Here is a 10,519-nt window from a genome sequence, read left to right on the forward strand (position 1 = left end):
ACCCTTCTCCGGCCCGGGAGAGGCTCCAACGGCCCCGCACGAGCCAGGCAGAACCGCAGCGCCCGGCACCCGTTCGCGCTCCGGCTCCGCCTCCCTCGCTGACGTCACTTCCGCTACAGGGAGAGTCCGAAACTACATCTCCCAGCCTGCCCCGGGGCGCTTCCGCCCTCCCCAGCCCAGGTGAGGGAGGGGTCAGCAGCTGGAACTGCGCATGCTCCGTGCGAGCCCCGCTGGGGGCGGGAGAACAAAGCTGCTGCTGCCGCCTCCGTGTGAGCCGGTGAGTGAGAGACCCCGGGGCGGGCACGTGACTCTGCCCCGGGGAACCTGGGAGAAGCCGCGGAGCCGCCTCGGCCCCGGGAGCCGCAGCAGGATCCGCCCCTAGGCCCCCCCCGCTGGGTCCCTGTGCGGGGGAAGAAGCCGGAGTTGCGGGGGGGGCAGGTCGGTGGGACGCGGGGGGGCGGGGAGTGAATTGGCTCCTGTCCCTGTTGGCGCCTCTCGCCCCCCCCCCCGGCACAGAGTCTCTCCGGTTCTGCCCCGTTTCTCTCTCGGGGTCTCGCTCGGGCTGTAACATCCGGGGAGATTCGCCCCCCCCCCGATCCGCTCTCTCGGCTCCCCTGTTCTCCCCCCCCCGGTCTCTCCATGAGTCTCCAATGTCCATTTAAAATCTCTCCGATGGGGGGGGTCCCCCCCCCCGTTTTACCTGCAGCGATTTGTCCTTGTCCGGGTGGGAAATTGTCCCCCTGGGTCAGTCCCCAGCACGTGGCTGCCCCTGGCGGGGTGTGATGCCGGGTCTCTGCCAGGGCGGGGGCGGGGGGGGCCCGGGTCCCCCGTGGGGGCTGCCCGGACCCCGGTTTCCCAGTTACTGCCCCCAACTACCAACACAGCCACCAGTCACCTGCCCATCCTCCACTGCTGCCCCCTTCCCTCCTCCAGGGACCTGCCAGCTCCCCCACCCCCCTTTGCCCTCTTAAAGCAGCTCCTCACAGGGCTCCCTGCTGCCCACGGGAATGGTGGGGGGACCCATCACTTTCTGTATATGTATTGGATACTAATATAAAATCCAGTCCAACAGCCCCCCTTTTCCCTCTAGTTATTTAACAGTAATATAAAATCCCCTCTGATCTTGGTGGTGTTCATAGACTATCAGGGTTGGAAGGGACCTCAGGAGGTATCTAGTCCAACCCCCTGCTCAAAGCAGGACCAATCCCCAACTAAATCCTCCAACAGCTTTTTACCACAGATTTCTAAATGGCCCCCTCAAGGACTGAACTCACAACCCCGGGTTTAGCAGGCCAGTGCTCAAACCACTGAGCTATCCTTCTCCCCTCTCTCATGTTATCAACTGTGTAGTTTCTGACACGTATTCTCTGCAAATCTCAAAGATTGATAAAAATTATCCTAAACCCCACTTTTTCTCCAATTGTCTATTTCTAAATGACTATGGCCTGAGATTTTCCCCTGTCTCTCTAATTATAAAAAAGTAAGAAAATCTCAGATTTACACCTTTTCTCAGATTCCTGAACATGGATATAAAATGTTGGCAAATGTTGCCCATTTTCTCTCTATTCAGTTATCAAATATTGATGTGAAACACTCAGATTTTACCTTGTATCAACAACTGATATAAAATCCCTCTGATTTTCCACTTTCCTCTCTAAATGTATTTAATACCCATCAAACCCAGAGGCCTCCCCCTGTTTGGGGGATCAGTGGTTCCCAGCTGGTAACAGGAGAGTTGGCTGGACCCTTTTCTTTTCTCCAGCTGGCACTGGGTGAGGAGGTCACTCTGAGTGCAGCGTGGGTCCAGAAGTATCCCAAAGCCCATGAGAAATGGTCTCTGGGAGGGGTTGCTTCCCACAGTGCGAAGATGTAGCTAGTGACAGGGCATGGACCTTTCTTGCCCTTCCATTCTCCTGTTAAAGCAGCACCACCCAGGGATCCCTCTGCTCGTGCGACTGGCCAGCAGGGGGCAGTGATAACTTTCTATCCACTTAGCAGACACAGTGAGGTAACACTTGCTGGGGTAGGGGATGGGGTGTCTGTGTGGGGAGATTGCAGCTGGAGCTGAAGGGGCGTAGTGGGAGGGGGAGGCCTCTGGGTGACTGGGCAGGGGGTACCCTACTCAAATTGGTGAGTTCTGGAGGTTTGGGGGGGGTGGGTTCTGATGTGCCCAGCCCTGAGGCTGTGGGTCCTGGAGGTGGGTATCGCTGGGGACTTGTTGGTGCAGAACAGTGAGGGTGGGGGTATGTTGGGGAGGCGGGGCAGGGGGCTGGAGGGAGCCTGGTGCTGTGCCAGGGGCTCAGTCATGCCCAATGCACAGAACTGGGTGGGGGAGTGCCAGGCGCTAGGTCGGGATACCAGGCAAGCAGAGGGAGGGGTCCCATTGTAAAGCATCAGGGGGTCCCAGGCAAACGGCCTGGCAGGTCCTGCTGGAGGGCAGGTGGGGGTCCTAGGCAGGAAGTAGGGGAATCCTGGGCAGGCAGGGAGGGACTGAATTCCCAGTGAGGGGTCCCCTGGGGGGGTGGTCCCTGGCTGTTGGGGGCTCTTGGTGGGGGGAACCCTTTAGGATTCGCAGCCTGCCAGTGATGGTCTGGTGGGGGTTCTCTCCCCAGTGGGGTGCTGAGGAGTATCTGGAGTCCCTGTTCAGGGATTTGGGGGTTGGGTCCTAGGGAATATCTGGTGAGACCCTGGCTGCGGGGTCTGGGCTCTGGGTACTGGGGGTGTCTGGGGGCCCCTGGATGGAGGCTCTGGGGGCTGCTACTAACCATGCTCCTTCTAGCTCATCAGCTTGTGCCAGAATCCTGGCTCCAAGCACATCCCAGCATTCCCCAGCCAGGCCCAGTCACCATGATAACTTTCTATCCACTTATCAAACATCTTGAAAACTCCGGGACCTTCCAGTTCCATTGGGAAAATTTGTGCCCTGAGTCCTTACACTAGATCTGGGGGGGTGAGGCAGGTGGGAAGGGGGCTAGAAATGCCACACAATGGTCTCTTCCACAGCGTTCTGGACTCCTTCTTTCTGAAATCTGGTTTCATTGAGACCATTGTTAATCCAGAGTCACTGCATGGAAAGACAAGGAGTGACTCTGGATGGACAGTGGGGCAAATGAGATCAGCAGTTCTCCCTGTGAGGAGGGGCTCTCATTAGCTGCTCTCCCCAGAGAGCTAAAGGAGGGAAGCGTCTCAAACGCTCTGTCCCTCTCTGCTCAGGACATTGGGGTTCAGCTTCCTGGGTCAGATGCTGCAGCCTCCATTGTGATCTGGGAGACCAGGCTTAGCAGCTGCTGCTCCCCCAGTGGGGGTTCTGTGCTGGGATGTGCCCTTAATTAAAACTTCTTCTCTGCCTGGCCCAGGGGATGACTTTCTGCAGCTGGTACTAGCCCCCTAGGGCAGCCCTGGGCCCTGTTAGTACAAATTCTGAGCTACGGACTCCGGGTTATTGAAAGACCTCAGGGAAAGTGCTGGGGACTGGCAAGAAAGTGACTCTGCACAAACAGCCCCTCGTCATTTCTCCTCCCATTAGCAATTGCCAGGAGAAAATCCAGCCATGGGAGAGCAAAGCCCCCAGGAATGGGACTGTCCCAGCCAGAGGAGCAGGGAGAGAGGACAGAGGAAGGAGAGACTGAAAAGGGCAGTGGGAGAAATGAGTGGGGGGAGAGATTTCCAGCTCTCTAGTCCACCCAGACACATGTATTGCAGCATCCCTGGGCAGAACCACTTTCCAGTGAACAAGAAAAGGATCAGACAGAGGAAAATCCAGTTCCAGACTCCATATTCCCCCTGCTGGGGTGTGACTGCCGCGGGGTCAGTGTCCGAGGGACTCCCCCACAGTGACTGCTTGGGTTCTGCTGTGTGCCAGCCTTGTGTTCAGAGACTTTGTTACGGGGTGAGGGGAGGCAGAAGGGAGGTTAAAAATGTCTCTGTGGGCTTAGCCTGACAGGAGGAGCCAGGTCTACATTCTAATAAAGAGATCAAGCATGTTCCCAGCATGGCAGAGTCTACGATGTCTGTCTGGAGGGAAAGGGCCTGGGGGAATCATGATGTGGAGGTTTCAGAACAGGCTTTAGTTAATTTCACAGCTGCCCTTCTCTCCCTGCCAGGGCTGCAGAATGACGTCCATGTTTTTCTCCAGCTCATCCCATCCTCCCATGACACAGGGAAGAGAAATGGCTGCAGTGGAGCCAGCTCAGGTAGGGATTATTTTTTTGAGGGGGGGGGTTGGTGGGTTCCTACAGGAGAGAGAGGGACAGCAAATACACCGGAGATGGGAAGGTTTGCACAGTCTGGTTTGGAGGTTGGAGCGGGGCAGGAAATGCACAGGGTGGAGCAAGGGAGGACAGGGTGTGACAAACCTGCTGGGAGTTGTTTAATAAGTGGCCTAGATTCTAGGAACAGACCCATGAGGTTCAGAGGTGGAAATGCTCTAGTTTGTGGAGCAGAAAATAACCCACGTGAATGGGGCTGGGAAAACTGACCAGACTCATAGTGCTGGAGCCTGACCCGACTAACCAGGGGCTGCTGTGAGATATGAAGGGGGCACCCACCAGTGAGTGTTAGGGGAGATTCCCCTCCCTTCCCATCCAGCTCCTCACAATGGGGAGGGTGTTGGGCTTCCTACCAGGGAGCTCTCCCTGGTCCCTGTTAGGGGCTCCCTCTCCTCTATCAGTCTGTGGCTAGTAGGTATGTGATGGATCTGCTGGGAGAGATAAGGGGCTCTCTTTGTCCCCTCACTCTGATGTTTCCTGGATGCTCTGACCAGGGTGGGGTTGGGACTTTGTTGACTGCAAGCCACCCAGGGCTTCCCTTTGATGGGCTCCTCTCCCCACAAATGGTGGGGCTGTGAATGGGGCAGCAGGTATTGAGTGTTGGACTCTTGCTCTTTCAGGGGCCAGTGACCTTCGAGGAGGTGGCTGTGTATTTCACCAGGGAAGAGTGGGCTCTGCTGGACCCCGCTCAGAGAGCCCTCTACTGGGATGTCATGCAGGAGAACTATGAGAATGTGACCTCGCTGGGTAAGGGTTACTGTCCCCTCGGTTCTTGGAAGGGGAAATGGAGAGAGAAGGTTTACGCCAGCCCCACAATGCCACCTCTACTCTGCCCAGTTTCAGCATCGCCCCAATATGCCAGTGACACACACACTACCAGAGACCCTCCCCTGCTGCAGAACACTTTGGGAACAGAGCACAGGAGCCGTATCACACAATGTCAAATATCTCCTGTTTGCTCAAGTAAAACTGAGGTTTAAGTGCAGCATAATCAACAGAAGCTTCCTAGGGGTCACCAGATGAAATTAATAGGCAGCAGGTTTAAAGAAAATAAAAGGAAGTTCTTCTTCACGCAGCGCACAGTCAACTTGTGGAACTCCTTACCTGAGGAGGTTGTGAAGGCTAGGACTATAACAGCGTTTAAAAGAGAACTGGATAAATTCATGGTGGTTAAGTCCATCAATGGCTATTAGCCAGGATGGGTAAGGAATGGTGTCCCTAGCTTCTGTCTGTCAGAGGGTGGAGATGGATGGCAGGAGAGAGATCACTTGATCATTGCCTGTTAGGTTCACTCCCTCTGAGGCATCTGGCATTGGCCACTGTCGGTAGACAGGATACTGGGCTAGACGGACCTTTGGATCTGACCCGGTACGACCGTTCTTATGTATGTATGTATGTGTGCATTTGGTGCAAGGAGCTCCTGGCCCTCAGAGACGGTGTGGAGGCTTTGGAGGCCAGGGTGTTGGAACTGGAGGAGCTAAGGGAGGCAGAGAAGTATGTCGATGAGGCTTTCCGGGACACTATAGAATTGTCCCAACTCCGGTCAGACAGCCCCCCGCACTGTTGAGGAGGATGAAAGGCCCAGGGAATGAGAGCAGTCAACGGGAGCAGAGGGAAAGCTTCTCATAGTTGGGACCCTCCTTCCAGATAGTGTTGGGGTAACCTCTTGCACTGAGGTTTCCTCACCGGGGGAGGGAACTCCACTCATTAAGAAAAGGCAGCTGTTAGTAATGGGAGATTCGATCATTAGAAACAAGGATATCTGGGTTTGTGATGACCGGGAGAACCGTATGGTGACTTGCCTGCCTGGTGCGTAAGTTGCGGATTTCTCAAGGCATCTAGATCGATTTATGTGTAGTGCTGGGGAGGAGCCAGTGGTCATGGTACATGTAGATACCAATGACATAGGGAAGGGTAGGTGAGACGTCCTGGAGGCCAAATTTAATCTGCTAGGAAAGAGACTGAAATCCAGGACCTCTACGGTGGCATTCTCAGAAATGCTCCCAGTTCCACGCTCAGGGCCAGGTAGGCAGGCAGAGCTTCCGAGTCTCAATGCGTGGATGAGATGATGGTGTAGAGAGATGGGGTTTAGATTTATTAGGAACTAGGGAAACTTTGGGGATGGGGCAGCCTATACAGGAAGGATGGGCTCCACCTAAACCAAAGTGGATCCAGACTGCTGGCACTTAACATTAAAAAGGTTGCAGAGCAGTTTTTAAACTAGGAGATGGGGGGAAAGCCAATGGCTGCAGAGGAGCACGTGGATCGGACAGAGACTTCTCTTAGAGGAGAGTGTAGTGATAGAGATTTTTCTAGTTTTAGTCAGGAAGAGAGGCTGGAAGAGGATAAAATAGGGGCCAGATCAGACGAGAAGCATTCACACACAACAGAATCTGACACATCAGAAAAGGGCAGACAAATAAACAGTGACAAGTTTTTAAAGTGCGTGTACACAAATGCTAGAAGTGTAAATAATAAGATGGGTGAATTAGTGTGCCTCGTGTTAAAAGAGGATATTGACATAATAGGCATCACAGAAACCTGGTGGAGTGAGGACAATCAATGGGACACAATCATTCCAGGGTACAAAATATATCTGAAGGTCAGAGCAGGTCATACTCGGGGGGTGGGGAGGGGAGTGGCACTGTATGTTAAAGAAAATGTAGACTCAAATGAAGTAAAAATCTTAAATGAAACCGCATGTTCCATAGAATCTCTATGGATAATAATTCCATGCTCTAATAAGAATATAACAATAGGGATCTATTATCGACCTCCTGTCAAAGACCGTGATAGTGAGGATGAAATGCGAAAGGAGATTAGAGAGGCTATCAAAATAAAGAACTCCATAATAGGAAGTTTTCAATTATCAATTATCCCCATATTGACTGGGTACATGTCACTTCAGGACAAAATGCAGAGACAAAATTTCTCGATACTTTAAATGACTGTTTCTTGGAGCAGCTGGTACAAGAACCCGCAAGGGGAGAAGCAACTCTCCATTTAGTCCTGAGTGGAGCGCAGGATCTTGTCCAAGAGGTAACTATAACAGGACCGCTTGGAAATAGTGATCATAATATAACAACATTTAACATTCCTGTGGTGGGAAGAACAGCTCAACACTGTGGCATTTAATTTCAGAAAGGGGAACTATACAAAACTGAGGGGGTTAGTTAAACAGAAATTAAAAGGTACAGTGACTAGAGTGAAATCCCTGCAAGCTGCATGGACACTTTTCAAAGACACAATATTAGACGCCCAACTTAAATGTATACCCCAAATTAAAAAGCACAGCAAAAGAACTAAGAAGAGCCACTGTGGCTTGGTTTAACCATGTAAAAGAAGCAGTGAGAGATAAGAAGGCATCTTTTAAAAAGTGGAAGTGAAATCCTAGTGAGGTGTATATAGAAGGGAGCACAAACAGTGCCAAATTAAGTGTAAAAATGTAATAAGAAAAGTCAAAAAGGAGTTTGAGGAACAGCTAGCCAAAAACTCAGAAGGTAATAACAAAATGTTTTTTAATTACATCAAAAGCAGGAAGCTGCTAAACAACCAGTGGGGCCCCTGGATGATTTTAAGGGCTCCTTTTGTACCTCAGACGATAAAGTCATTGCGGAGAAACTAAATGCATTCTTTGCTTCAGTCTTCGTGGCTGAGGATGTTAGGGAGATTCCCAAACCTTTTGTGGGTGACAAATCTGAGGAATTGCCACAGATTGAAGTGTCACTAGAGGAGGTTTTGGAAGTAATTGATAAGCTTAACTGTAACAAGTCACCGGAACCAGATGGTATTTACCCAAGAGTTCTGAAGGAACTCAAATGTGAAATTGGGGAACTATGAGCTATGGTTTGTAACCTGTCCTTTAAATCAGCTTCTGTACCCAATGACTGGAAGATTGTTAATGTAACGCTAATATTTAAAAAGGGCTCTAGAGGCGATCCTGGCAAATACAGACCGATAAGTCTAATGTCTGTGCCAGGCAAATTAGTTGAAACAATAGTAAAGAATAAAATTGTCAGGCACATAGAAGAACAAAAATTGTTGGGCAAAAGTCAACATAGTTTCTGTAAAGGGAAATCATGTCTTACTAGTCTGTTAGAGTTCTTTGAAGGTGTCAACAAACGTGGACAAGGGGGATCCAGTGGACACAGTGTACTTAGATTTCCAGAAAGCCTTTGACGAGGTCTCTCACCAAAGGCTCTTACATAAATGAAGTTATCATGGGATAAGAGGGAAGATCTTTTCATGGATTGAGAACTAGTTAAAAGACAGGGAACAAAGGGTAGGAATAAATGGTAAATTTTCAGAATGAAGAGGAGTAACTAGTGGTGTTCCCCAAGGGTCAGTCCTAGGACCAATCCTATTCAACTTATCTGGAGAAAGGGGTAAACAGTGAGGTGGCAAAGTTTGCAGATGTTACTAAACTGCTCAAGATAATTAAGACCAAAGCAGACTGTGAAGAACTTCAAAAAGATCTCACAAAACTAAGTGATTTGGCAACAAAATGGCAAATGAAATTTAACGTGGATAAATGTAAAGTAATGCACATTGGAAAAACGACCCCAACTATACATACAATCCGATGGGGGCAAATTTAGCTACAGCTGATCAGGAAAAAGATCTTTTTGTCATTGTGGATAGTTCTCTGAAGACATCCAGCAGTGTGCAGCGGAAGGCAAAAAAGCAAACAGGATGTTAGGAATTATTTAAAAAGGGATAGACAATAATACAGAGAATATCTTATTGCCCTTATATAAATCAATGGAAATAACTAATTTAGAGCCCATCATTTTATATGTATATTTGGGATTATGTTTTCCAGTGGGCTGCACTATATGTTATCCTGACATCTAGTAGTGCTGAGATCCTGCATTCAGTAATATCCCTGCTGTTCCTCTCCCCTTTCTCCACTGAGCCCCACGCTTATGTTTCCAGCTTCCCCAGGACTCTCTCTTTGTCTCTGGACCTGTCTGTCAGCAAGAAGCAGAGCCAGGGAGACTTGCTCTCTCTCTGGAGACTTCGATTTCTGGGACATGGATTTACTTTCTATGTGTTTTAGGAGACTTTGAAATTGAGTGTCTGTGACATTAAGCACAGTGCAATCTGGAGTGTTGAACAGCTGTTCCCTCAGTTCCCCAGGCTGGGGTGCCTTTTACACTGCTCTACTGTGAGAGCAGCCACTCCTGGGCAGGTAACACGCAGTCTCCAGCGTGTAACTCGCTCCCAGCTACACAGTTTTGAGTGCTGCTAGTCAGCAACTCCTGAATTACAGTACCCCACCGGAGAACCCCAGAAAATTCTCTGCTCCCAGACATCCCCCAGAAATGTGCATCTTGTCCTGTCCAGCACACTACTGAACAGTGGGAGCTCATATGAAATCTGTTATTTCATCAATGGAAAATGACATGCACCAGCCTTGTTATTCCAAATGGAGTTTCCAACACACTTTAATCCAACCACACTGGTTAGATAAAACAATAAACCAAGATTGTTAACTACTGGAAAAAAAAAAAAGATTTCCAGTGGCTACAAGTAATGAGGCATAAGAGTCAGAATTGTTTACGAAAGAAGTGGAAGATAAAACACAAACTAACATCTAAGTTAACCAGCTAAAACGGATTTAAAACAAATGTTTCTCTCACCGTCTGCTGAGACAGGCTGGCTTTCCTTTCAGCTGGGAATCCCTCTAACCTGCCCCTGCTGCCCACAGTCAGTTCTTCAGGAGTTGTCATGAGCAGAGGGAAGGGGAGGGGGAGAGAGAGTCTCATGCATTTTCCTCACATCTCTTTATAATTCAGTCCTTTGTACTAGAAACAAATCCAGTTCTCAGCTGAGTCATGGTGACAGGCTCTCGTAGATATGAGCTTCAAGTGGTCCCTGTGATGGAATGTAAATGTCTTCTTCACACCTTCCCCCTCCTGGAGAATGGCTATTTGACCAGCTGTTTGCCTTGCTGTCTCTGAGGAACTTGGGGTTAGGGTTGCAACTTTTTCAGTAATATCATACTGTAAAATCTCATAACTTTACATACAATGTTGCTACACATTTTAAGGAGGATATTCAGTAGATTGTCTTCAAATGATACCTCACAAGCCATATAGTGATAAATGAAGGGGAGGGATCTCCCTTTTATAAACACCCAGCCAGCCAGATTGCTGTAAAATCCTTGGTGGTGTGACTTCTCTGCTTGCTTTACCTGTAAAGGGTTAACAAGGCCATAGGTAAAAGAAAAGGAGCGGGCACCTGACCAA

This window comes from Mauremys reevesii, linkage group 12 (genome assembly GCF_016161935.1).
Source record: "Mauremys reevesii isolate NIE-2019 linkage group 12, ASM1616193v1, whole genome shotgun sequence".
Classification (NCBI taxonomy): domain Eukaryota; kingdom Metazoa; phylum Chordata; order Testudines; family Geoemydidae; genus Mauremys; species Mauremys reevesii.